The following is an 11,328-nucleotide window of genomic DNA, read 5'->3' on the forward strand; positions in this document are numbered from 1 at the left end:
CGCCCGCCCGTGTGCTTGTCCCCATGAAAGAAGTTTGTTTACGACTTCCCATGCTATCTCGTCGTAAATAGAGAGGCTTGTTTTCGACTTCTCACAGCCTGCACTTCCTTGATTAATCATTTGTATTGACAGTGGTTCAGAGCATCTCCAACATCTTACCAATCACTGCTAGAGAACAGACTTTAGAACGATGTCTCAATTTAGCATTAGCCTCGGCATTTTTTTTTACCCCCGAGACTAAAGGACCATTAGTCCCGATTAATAATACCAACCGGGACTAAATGTTCCTTTATTCCCGGTTGGAGCCACCAACCGAGACTAAAAAGTCCTCCAACCTTTAGTCCCGGTTGGTAATACCAACCCAGACTAAAGGTAGACCCTTTATTCCCGGTTGGTAACACCAACCCAGACTAAAGGACCCTTTAGTCCCGGTTGGTAACACCAACCGAGACTAAAGGTCCTCCGATGGGTTAGTTCAAAAGAAAAGCATCTCATCCATTGTAAGATGTGTTGTGTAGGTGGGGTGGTAAGCTCCGCGCGAGGCAGTGCATGAGGTCTTAGGTTCGAATCTCAGGGGGCGCAGCGGTGGGAGGCATTATTTTTTTTAAAGCCGGGAGGATCTTTAGTCCCGGTTGTGGCAAACCGGGACTAAAGAACAACACTTTAGTCTCGGATCGCTAGTCCCGGTTGGGAAACCAGGACTAAAACCAGTTCCCAACCGGGACAAGATATCAAATCTGTAGTAGTGAATATTTCATCCCAACAGAGTGATATTGGTGGCCACTAATACGGTTTTCTTAGATCATTAGATGAGTTGTTGCAACAGATCACCAATAATCTCTCCCAATACGTGGGACTTAGTTGTCAATTTTCTTCTACCTCATTCTTTCTCCTCTCTCTGCTTTCTCCAGGCAACCTAGCACGGCCTCCGGTCACCGCATGGCCTCTAGGCAACCGCGCATGGCCAGGTCACCGCACGCCTTGCCGGCGACCGCGGCCATGGCCACCACCCAGCCTTTGGCGACTGCTCCCATGGCCTCCTGCGACTGTTTCCTTGATTGCGACTCGGCCGGGGGCCGGCCGCGCTGGCCTCTCTGCCCCGCCGCCGGCCTCTCCACCCCGCCGCCGGCCCCCGACGCCGCGGAGGATAGGGAAGGGCTCGTGCCACGAATCCCTGCCCTGGCTACGTGGAGAAGAATCTGTGGACTCGTTCGAGATGCTTTCCGTTTCCGCGCTCCGCGACGGCGACGAGGTCCGCCATAACGACGATGAACTCCCGGCGGTGACGAGCGCATGGTCCCGTCGATTCCAGCCAGTGATTGACAGTTAGTGGTGGACCCCCCATATTGGGGAAGATACAACTCCTCTATTTAAGGAGAGATGGGGGAGATTTTGGTGGCCACAAAAAAAAGGGGATTGTGCCACCACAAAAAGGGAATTGTATTGGGAGATTGTTGGAGCACAAAAAAAGAGGTCATCTCCCCCAATATGATAGTTTTATAGGAATGATGAGTGATATTGAGGAACCGTTGGAGATGCTCTTAGAAATGATTTTTTCTTACGTATGGCCATTTTTGAATTTGAATCCATATAACTAAAGTTTGTTGCTATTAATTAGCCCTTTGGAAGCCAAACAAATTAGCTAATAATCTAGCTGATAACTAACAACTATCTTATTAGTTAGGCCAAACCTTCAAACCAGCAATAGTTAGCTAGCTAATATTAGTTATTAGCTACTGCCTAGCTAATGAATCTAAACAGATCTAGTATTGAAGAGGGAAAGAGTGAGTTTTTTCTTTCGCACCCCCTCCATCCCACGGTCCATTTTCTCTTTCATCCTTCTTGCTTAAAATTTGGAGCTGCAGAACTACTCATGCCATGGCTTTTCTACGGTCTACACAATCTCGTTCGTGTTGTGGCGTACGTGTGGCTCTCTTCTCACCTTAGAATTACAGCAGGTGGACACAACAACCTAGTTGAGTCAATGTGTATTATTTCTTTATTGCACTAGCATTTATTGTGGACTTTACAATTTATTTGATTTGAGATTAGACCAAGTCTAATTAGATAGTTTATATTGGTTAAATTCACAACAGGCTAACAACACGTTACCATTATCAAGAGCACCACGCAACAAATTATACATCTCGTTGTAATGTATGAACACGATTACTAGTTAGCATAAATATAAATCCACTTCTAATTTAACCTAATTTCCCAGTGCATTTTGTCGTATTTCATTGGTCAATGGTATTTGGTCACATATAAGAACTTTCGAATATACCATCACAAAAAAAAACTCGGTTTTACGATGCAAAAAGTTTGGACGTTCATTAATGATCTATACCTAATGCTGAGGAGCATATTGTTTCTTCTAACTTGTTTTTTCTCCTACCTTTTTTACTTTCCAAATTGTCCTCACGTACATCATAGCTCGTATGTGATCTGGATTCATGACGTGTACGCAAACAAGTTGGAACAACTCGCGTTCGCGCGATGATACAACGTCTAATTTTAATATGTATTGGGTTCTGTGCTACACGAATACATTTGTAATTTGTTAGTAATAATAATAAAATAATATAGGTTCAGATGGTTAGTGATTTTGAAGGAAGCATAGCTCAATGAGGACCGACGGAGGGAGGGTGGAAACAGCAAGAGAAGCATGCTTTGGACTTCCAGCCAGTCTAGGGGAAACATAACCAAAGAGTCACCACTCGTGGTTATTTTATCCGCGGTTACTTTAGGACTAGGATACACAGTGAACTACTTTGGCAATTATAATAATGTCAAAAAGAAATTAAAGAACTTATTTGGCAATTGTAGTCCTGCAAGTCTAAAACAAGGTGCTCTTCTGCACTCTCGGGAGTCTCGGTCAAACCCAGTGATGATACGATGTTTTAAAAACAAAGGTTGATTTATTTGAAGCAAAACTTTTAGCTAGACATTATTGACCGCAGCACCTTGTGTTTTCGAAGCAAGGACAATTCTCCAGGTGAGTGATGTCTGCATCCTATGTGACCAGTGCCCGGAAACCACCAACCATCTATCTGCTGCTTGGCTGTGTTATCAGGGAGATCTGGCTCCGTGTCTTGCATCCGCTCGGCCTATCAGCCATGCTACCTGATTTGGAAGATGAGCTCGGTCAGTGGTGGTTGCGCTGCAGAAGCATGCTTGGGAAAGGCCTACTGCCGGGCTTCGACACCTTGGTTCTGCTCGTCTGCTGGACGGTTTGTAAAGGACGCAATTGCTGCACTTTCAGAGGAGAGGCGCTCTCGGCGGTGGCCATTACACGGCAGCTGTTGCTGGAAGCCAATGAGTGGCTCGACGCTGGGTACTCAAGCCTGGCGAGTCTAGCAAGCTTCGCTTCGGTCGCAAAACTTGGGGGACGTATAGTCCGTTTCGGTGTTTGGGTTTTGGTGGCGTTTGAGCACGTCAATCCTAGCCGGTTTCTCGCTGGCTATGTTTGGTGCAAGCTTCACTTTTATTGTACTAACACGTTCCTGTCCGTTTTTAATGAAAAACGGGCTACGCCCGATCGCGAAAAAAAGAAGCAAGGACAATGACCTGATAGCGCCTGCTGCTCCTTTCCTCGCACCTTACCTTGCTTTATACCAACATCTCTCTTTTTCACCGAACATGGTTTAAACGTGGTCTATGTCTCTATGGTCGAGAAGTATACCAGTATCGAACATCCTTTTCAAACTCGTGGTCTATGTCTCTATAATATTAGTTTGGTCTCCTAACAGTCAAATTGTTAGCAACATTCAGAGTATAGGGGAAAGAGAGGTCGGAGCAGAGAAGGGGAAACCGGGTACATAGGGAGATAGAGTTGGGAAGGAAGAAGAGCAGTAGCCTAGGAGAAATATTCAGTTGTTTGGTAAATGATTCGAGGATTCGATGCCCCTTCGCTGCTGCCCCTGTGGCCCTCTTGTAGATAACGCCCAGCTGTCCAGCAGACCATTGCTCGATTAGGCCCAAGCCTACGGCCCATATGAAGGTCCAACCATGAGTAGTCCCTGACACAAATTAACTTCAATATTTTTGTCAATATACCCTATGGTAAGCACAATATACTTGATGCTGTACTTTGGATGGCTCGCTCTCTAAACTTGGACCACTCTGCTTTGAAATTCAATGCTCTATAAAGTTACAGAAGTGTTTTCCCAAATCAAACAAATCTACACAGTTAAATTTTATGTTTTTGAACCAGATAAAAATTATTCTTCGTAGTCAACGTTTCACAAATACTCCATTTATCTAGGAATGATAACCATATTTTAAAACACATTATAAATAGAGACCAAACGTCAAGGTATATGTTTTTTTACATACTAGGTAGCGTGCCCGTGCGTTGCTACGGGATAGTTAACATTTTGTACTAAAAACACACGGATCGCACGATAAGATAACAACGGTGTCCTTGCTTTCTTAGACCAACTGAAAAAAAAAAAACACTTCCTGAACAGACCACTGCAAATATAACTGGTATACTTCCCAAATAGGCCACTCAGCAGTCAATACACATTTGAAACTCGGAACAAATCCATCTGCCAAAAGGATTCAATAATAGTGAAGAAAATGTGAGGCAATAAATTTATTCAGCATACTTGAAGAAAGATTGTTACCTGCTTGATTGGTCCAGTAAGTTCTATATCATTCAGAAGAAAGAGCAAGCATTCAAGCACTTTGATCCCAACTTTTGTATTGAGAACAATGCTCTTATCAATATATCAAATTAGCTCTGGTACCTCATTTATGTGGGAAGTGTCTCATTTGCAATTAACCTAGCATTGTTTTACATTAACTGCTATTTGATTCTTGGGAGCGGGCTACCGTGCTGTTGCTCCTCGGCGGCCACCGTCTTCGCTACCAACTCCATCGTCGACCTTCCTGGCGTCCAGAGACATAGTCGTGCCGATCTCGTCGATCTCGTCGACCTCATCGACAATCAAAACCCCCACATCAACTACCATTTCCCTGTTATAAAAAAAACTACCATTTCCCTAGGAGGGAGGGGTGAACCTTTCATATATAGTTGTACAAGAGGAAGCCGGACAGGCTTCAGTTACAGGAAGCCAGATAGGCTTCAGTTACATTTATTTCTAATAGCTACGATAACATTTAGGATAACACAAATTAAACAACCAAAATGGTGTAATCATTGGGAAATAGTAGAACAGAAGACTGGGAAGTAGAGTAACAGAGAAACATTTGAAGTTCTTTCGCACATTAAGTTCAAAGTGAATTATATAAAGTTTGAAGTAGACATGCACGTGCGACACACACATGCCTAATATTTCACATGCAATGGAAGAATAACTACTGTTTTTCTTGCGTTAAAATATACAAACAACTTGTAGTAGGATAGCAGCCAATAAAATTTCAAAAAGTTGACATGAATTGCCTTTAAAAAGGGCCACAACATAATCATAATGTCATACAAAAAGAATAAATTTTCTAAAGCATTGAACCATGACTTGAATATATACAAGTGCATCTTGAACTTTATTTCAACCTTAATGAGCTCATTTAAAACAGAGGATCAGAAACAATTTCGAACGTCCGAGATTTCAGGCAAAGATACAATTATTCTTGAGATTAATACACTGTGCAGCTATTTGTTGATGGCTCGATCTTGCATTGTTAACAAACAATAATCTGAGTATTGTTTCTTTTCAATTTGTTTTTGAAGTAAAAGAGATTGGTTGCACCTTAAATTGTATGGAGATCATAGCTGATGCAATCTTCACCATCTTTCCGGTTGAAATAAATTTGATAGTATTTCCAGAGAGGAATAGCCCCTGAAATTTTTGAAAAATCAAAACATTTGGAGGGAGGATTGTTGAAAGTGAGATGAAGATGAGCACATACTAAGAAAAATGATAACTCAGCTAACAAAAAGCATAACAATTCTAGGTTTTATGCACAACTAACGTGTTAATAATGATATGAAGTTCTCTCCAAATATGTGTTTTCTATTCAATTGGGCAACACCAAAGTATTTTTCAATCAGCACTAAACTGGCAACTGAGGTTATCATCATACATGGAAAATAGAATTGAAAATAGAAGTATGTATGATAGTCATGCACTCTATGATGCGGGTTCAGTACACCTCAGACTGACCAAACAACAGAAATAGCTATGATATCTCATGGCTAGCTATCTCATGACTAAACAGCTACATAGTATGTACTTTTTTTTTAAAAGTTTATCCTTTGTCATTAGCTATATGATGTCCATATTGAGATGTCCATCAGTTAGGAGGGTTCCTGCAGAGTGCAACGATGCAACCTGCTGAAAATTTTATGTAGTAGAAGAATGACATAATGAAGAGAAGTAATAAGATGTGAGGAAACACATACAAGGCAAAACCAAACACTGGCATCCTAATATGTGCTGGCATGCCATCAGGCCTAGTAACTATAAAAGAACCCTCATAATCTTTGGATGTGCCTTGACCTGAAGAATTAGTATCTGCTGTGTTTTTTGAGTCTGGACCTGATTCAGTATGACTGGTGCCGCATTCAAAAGTCAAAACTCCCATAGTCCCATAAACATGTTATATTTGCTGAAGCTCCCAATCACAGATTGAAAGGACCTAGAAGAGTAAAAAGAAATCTCAAATCTCTACAAATAAGTTGGCAAAGTATCTGCTTGGATGAAAAATAATAAACACACACGGTATCTAGGATAATATACCATAATAATAACAAAATATATATTTGGATTCTTCAGCACTTGTCGGGATCAGAACCTAGAAGTACCTAGAAATATCAAGGCCATTTCTTAGCACCTTGTGACTTTGCTTTCTTCTGGATACAGACCGATAAGTCTTTTTGAGTTTCACAGAAAAAGAATTAAGTCAACCCATCATAGGACAATTTTCATACACACCAATAAATAGTGTCATACTCAAAATTACTTGTTCGTCTGAAGAAAGGGACATCTTCACTAAAGCGCGTGGAGAGAAACTGTCTGCCAACGAATGCCAGGGGAGCGACGCGGACGGCGATTTCCTTTTCTTTTCTAAAGCGCGGTGAAAGCGGGCGGGAATCGCAGCATGGTGGTTTCCTTTTCTATCGAGCGGGGAGAGTGGCCAAGGATCGCAGGGTAGACCGACGAGGTGAGGCGAAGTTTTTGTCGCACCAAAACGGTGTCTCCTCTTTAGGCTTTTTAGTTGTGGGAGATTCTACAATCGACATCTTGACTCTTGATTTCATATGCTTAGAGCTACAAACAATAGGTTGTTCCATAAAAGATGACAAAGCAGTTCAAATCGTCTCCAAGCCAAGGATGTGAAATAGGCATTTCACGTCGTAACTGGATGCACAAGCAGTTCAATATCTGATTCGATGATGTATTTCTTCTTTGGGATACTGATAGCATATGACATGTCACAAAATAACAGGCCTCTGCTATAGGATAGAACTATTTGTTCTCAATTTCTTTCGAAAGAAATTGGCTATACGAACACCTTAGTTGAACATGTGAAAGAAGCCAAGAATTAAAACCAATGGTACAAAGACATGCATACTGACAGAATCGCTATCCTATTTTTGTGTTGTGGGGATCTGGAATTACATTGCATGCTCGCTGCAACCGCACACTAATAAGCAAATTTGCGAATAGAGAACATGTAGGTTAACTTAGGAGAACACACAACGTACCTTGTTACCAGTGATGGCCTTATTGCTCTGGCACTCCTTGCCGCACTGACACCACGTTTCGTCATGGCAGGGAGCAGCGAGCAACGGCCTCCGTGTGTAGCGTGGTTGCGGCAAGGTTAGCAGCAGGACGGGCCTTTCGTCGGCACAGAGACGATCGTGGCGTAGGTCACGTTGTCCTTGGGCACCCCTTCCTGGCCATTTCATCGAGGTCTACATTCTGTCATTGGATGATAAACAAACAAATGAATGCTCTCTGTAAATTGGGAGGATAAACAATCTCATTAAGCAACAAGATCAAAATTCAGAAATTTATGAAGCACTGTCAAAATATTCTTTAACTACACGAAAAAAATTATGATATTTACCCGTGTCAGAAAACTACGATGGTTCAAGGAATGCTGAAAGTTGTAGCATTTAACTAACATGATGATGCTTCAGTAAATTATCAGGGTCTGGCAGAAATATAGTCACCTTGCTATCTAAGTATGTATACCAATCAACTGTTTTCTAACTACGTTCTATACTGTTCAACTCATCAATCACACAGTATATTCAATTTTGATGGTCCTGCTTGCCTACAACAATCACAACTTGGGCACAATGAGTACCACAAGAATTCAGGGAAAAGTTGTATTAACTGAAGAAAGCTATTGAAGAACAATATGGCATCAATCAAAATTTTCGAACCTAGATCCAACTATACTATCACACAGCTTGTACAATTCATATGAGATGATGACAATCCATCTGGCTGCAAATGATGCATATGGCTGAATCCAAACAAAAAAGAATCAGGAGAATTCTCCCAAGCACATTACCTACACTCGTTTGGTGGTCATCATGAAGAAATCACAAAGCCTACACATCATGGCTTATTGGCTTGCATTGGCACTGGCCACCCACCCGTTGGTCCTGCTGCCGTCGCTCCATGGAGGAAAGGGCCCGCCGCTGTCCACGCTGGTTCAATTGGGAAAGCTCGACATGGGGTATTGGTAGTAGATGGTAGTTGTGTGATGTAAAATCAGAACACAATCCCAGCCCGAAAGTACGAAATGTTAAAAATATTTGTTCAAGAATGGATCGGATGACGCATGACCTGAGCCTGGACTTTGCTTTAGGTCTCAGATTGTCGAGGATGCAGCAGGCCATAGCGCCAGCGTTACCGGAGATCACAGCTCAGCACAGGCAGATAGTCGGAGGAGAAGGCGATGCGCCGGTGGCCCCTAGTCCCTAGGGATGCCCTCGTCGTCAGAGATGTGTAATCATGGCCGAGCGACGTAGGACGACGGGTGGTCCAGCTGACGCGACCATCATCGGACCTCACACCGTCCCTGAGATCTCTCCATGGAGCCCCCAACGCACGGGCATCGGCGGTCCTTCCCGTCACAGCCTTGCGGCGGCAGCGCTGCTGCGAGCCAGGGAGGGAAAGGAGGCGTCGGCGTCGGCGTGGGCAAGGATGACGCCGCGGGCGCGAACGGCAAGGTCCACGGCGTGAGTGCGACAGAACGGCATCACGGCAGGTAGGGAGAGGAGGAGGCGGCGTGGCTAGGGGGACTGGGGGAGGAAGGCTGATTCGAGGCGGGATCTCGCGAGGGGATGGGGACCGGGTGGAACGATCGCAAGGCGAGGGGGCGGACCGACGGAGGCGGGTATCGTAGGGTAGGGAGGCGGAGCGAAGACGACCCACGAGAAAAATTCGCACGAAAAAATAGCGTTACTTTTGTTATTCTTTTTTAGTTATAGGAGATTACAGTTACAGTACAGTACAAAAAAAATACATCTAGGTTCTAATCCTATCTGATCATCAACTAATTAAGCATGTGAATCTAGAAAAGGAAAAGTCGCTTAAACAAGGTGCAAAAAAGTATTTAACGAGGAATATGAAGAAGGGTCAGAGAATGCAACCTACCGCATAATGACTTCAACCGAGGTATATCATAAAGTTCATACTTTTCACTTGTCTTTATTAATGCGCCTTGCAAGGACCAATGCAAACTCTTGGTTTGGCAACTCGACAACAGCTGACAGCCATCGCCAATGCAAGTGGGTCTCCATCGTACCTTCCACAGAATGCTAACTCGAAACTCGAAAAAACTTCGGCCAAAATGCCAAGTCCTCTCCTCCATTTCACAACATTGTTGTGAGAGGAAAATAAGAAAAAATACTGTTCCGGCTGATTGTTGTTGCAAGTTCGGGAATATTGATATATTAATGTGTGTGTACATGATTACATATATATACGCACTTGGGTGGCTTGGAAGCCCACCACAGTTGGCGTATTTACAATCCCCAAACATGGGCCTAATTACATTAGTCTAACACTCCCCCGCAGTCTAATCAGGGGCATCGCTAATGGTCAGACTGGACCGAAACTCCTGAAACAGCGAGGTAGGAAGACCCTTGGTGAAGACGTCAGCGTACTGTGATGTCGTGGGAACATGAAGAACCCGTGCATGACCAAGTGCAACCTTCTCTCGAACAAAATGGAGGTCAATCTCCACGTGCTTCGTCCGCTGATGCTGCACTGGATTGCTGGAGAGGTACACTGCGCTGACGTTGTCACAATAGACCAGAGTGGCTCGGCGAGGAGGGCGGTGAAGCTCAAACAGTAGCTGTCGTAGCCATGTAGCTTCAGCAACGCCGTTTGCCACAGCCCGATACTCAGCCTCAGCGCTGGATCGCGAGACTGTATGCTGACGTTTGGACGACCATGACACCAAATTGTCACCTAGGAACACTGCATAACCAGAAGTAGAACGGCGAGTGTCCGGGCATCCAGCCCAATCAGCATCTGTGTAAACGACGATCTCTGTAGGTGATGATCGGTGCATGATCAGGCCAAGTGATAGAGTGCCTCGTAAGTACCGTAGAATCCGCTTGATAGCTGCAAGGTGGGGCTCCCTGGGATCATGCATGTAGAGACATACTTGCTGAACTGCGAAAGCAATATCTGGACGGGTAAACGTCAAATACTGCAGAGCACCTGCGAGACTGCGGTACTGGGTGGAGTCAGCAACAGGAGGACCTTCTGCGGATAATTTGGAGTGAACATCAACAGGAGTGCTACAAGGCTTGCACTCACTCATCCCGGCTCGCTCCAAAATGTCCTGAGAATACTGTCGCTGAGAGAGGAATAAACCACCAGCAGAACGCGTCACTGAAATGCCCAGAAAATGGTGAAGAGGACCCATGTCAGTCATAGCAAACTCATGCTGGAGAGCCCCAATAATATGCTGCAAAAGTCTAGCAGAGGAAGCAGTGAGGACGATGTCATCGACATATAGCAACAGTAGAGCGGTCTCTGACCCACGGCGATATATAAATAGGGATGTATCTGACTTTGCTTCAACAAATCCAAGCGAGAGGAGATGAGAGGCGAACCGATGGTGCCAAGCACGCGGAGCCTGCTTCAAACCATAGAGTGACTTGTTGAGCCGACAGACGTAATCGGGACGGGAGGAGTCCACAAAACCGGCGGGTTGAACACAGTATACTGTCTCAGTAAGAGTCCCATGCAGAAAAGCATTTTTCACATCCAGCTGATGAATAGGCCAGTCCTGAGAGAGAGCCAAAGAGAGAACCACTCGGACAGTCGCAGGCTTGACCACTGGGCTGAAAGTCTCATCATAGTCAATACCTGGTCGCTGTGTGAATCC

General features: G+C 44.2%; 1 long non-coding RNA gene across 7 annotated transcripts; it reads right to left on the minus strand.

Annotated features, from left to right (window-relative positions):
* Window positions 1-4,562: 4,562 nt before the first annotated feature.
* Window positions 4,563-9,344, minus strand: LOC136458603 (uncharacterized). Of its 7 annotated transcripts, none has more exons than XR_010760029.1 (5): window positions 8,491-9,344; window positions 7,673-7,889; window positions 6,368-6,603; window positions 5,715-5,804; window positions 4,563-5,006 (listed from the first exon to the last, which is right to left on the minus strand). It is a non-coding gene; the product is annotated as an uncharacterized lncRNA (long non-coding RNA). The 7 variants fall into 7 exon arrangements; XR_010760028.1 differs by having other exon boundaries at window positions 4,567-5,006; window positions 6,504-6,603; XR_010760027.1 differs by having other exon boundaries at window positions 4,567-5,006; window positions 6,465-6,603.
* Window positions 9,345-11,328: the final 1,984 nt, after the last annotated feature.

The sequence above is a fragment of the Miscanthus floridulus genome, chromosome 6 (assembly GCF_019320115.1).
Source record: "Miscanthus floridulus cultivar M001 chromosome 6, ASM1932011v1, whole genome shotgun sequence".
NCBI classification, from domain to species: Eukaryota; Viridiplantae; Streptophyta; class Magnoliopsida; order Poales; family Poaceae; genus Miscanthus; species Miscanthus floridulus.